This window comes from Abramis brama, assembly GCF_963993115.1.
Source record: "Abramis brama genome assembly, chromosome: 25".
In the NCBI taxonomy this organism is placed as follows: Eukaryota; Metazoa; Chordata; class Actinopteri; order Cypriniformes; family Leuciscidae; genus Abramis; species Abramis brama.
The window spans coordinates 21301146-21302491 of NC_139987.1; positions in this window are offsets into that span (position 1 = coordinate 21301146).

Below are 1346 nucleotides of genomic sequence, written 5' to 3' on the forward strand. Positions count from 1 at the left end.
GCAGTGGAGCCACTGCAGGGGAGCATGGTCCGAACAGAGGGTGAACTCCCGCCCCAAGAGATAATAGCGGAGGGTGAGAACTCTAGTGAGAACTAGAACTTGAGATAATAGCTTGAGGGTGAGGCCAAACACTCCTTCTCAATGGTGCTGTACTTAGTCTCTCTCTTCGAGAACTTCCGACTAATGTACAGCACCGGCCGTTCTTCACCCTCTATCTCCTGTGACAGGACCGCGCCCAGCCCTCTGTCTGATGCGCGGTCCTGTGACAGGACCGCGCCCAGCCCTCTGTCTGATGCGTCAGTCTGTAACATAAAGGGGAGAGAAAAGTCAGGAGCATGTAAGAGCGGGCCGTCACATAGAGCAGCCTTTATCTGGGTGAAAGACTGCTGACACTGCTCCGTCCACTGGACCGTATCTGGTACCTCCTTTTTAGTTAAATCAGTCTGTGGGCTGGCAAGGTCCGAATAGTTAGGTACAAACCTTCTGTAATATCCTGCCAGCCCCAGGAACTGTCTAACCTCCTTTTTGGTCTTGGGTCTCGGACAGGTTGCAACTGCTGCTGTCTTGTCAATTTGGGGACGCACCTGTCCGTGACCCAAGTGGAAGCCCAGATATCTGACTTCCACACGCCCAACCACACACTTTTACGCCCGGTTTAGTCTCAATGTGGTGCTGAATAAGGTCAGTTCGACCAGGCAGGGACGAGAACACATCAGCAAATTCTGCTTGTAAATTGGCCACGTCAGTGAGCTGGGAGGGCGAGAGGTGGTCTCCTCCTGGTGCCAGCACGAGTGATTGAGCTTTTGCGTTCGCCTCTGGTCCGAGATCCTCCTCTACGCTCACCACCGTTGCCAGCATCACTGACTCCACCTCCCTCCACTTTTTAAAGTCGGCATGAAATCAAATTTGACAAATCTTCTTTTTATATGTAATATTGTAGTGTTTATTATAAATGATTTATCTGTGCACTTCATTATTTTTTTTAAATTCATGTACCCTTATAATCTTTAATCAAAAACATTACCCTTCCCTCCCCCCTCGAAACGACCTCTCTTCTCTTTTGGTCACGTGCCATGGCGAAAGGGTGCGGCCAGAGCCGATGAGGGTGCGGCTATCGGTGTCTGTCTCGTTTCTGCTCTCGAGGGTGAACTTCACTCATCTTGGTTCGCGGGAGGCTCATATAAATATGAGCTGATTCCTGCCTGAAAATTTAGCTGCTCGTCCTCGTCGCCGGGCTCCTCAATAAAAAATCCTTCATGGGAGGGTAACGGTGGGGAGTCCGGTGGAGAGAAATCCTCCACAACTGAATGTAAACTGGCATTCAAATCTGCCTCCATTTTGTTTGC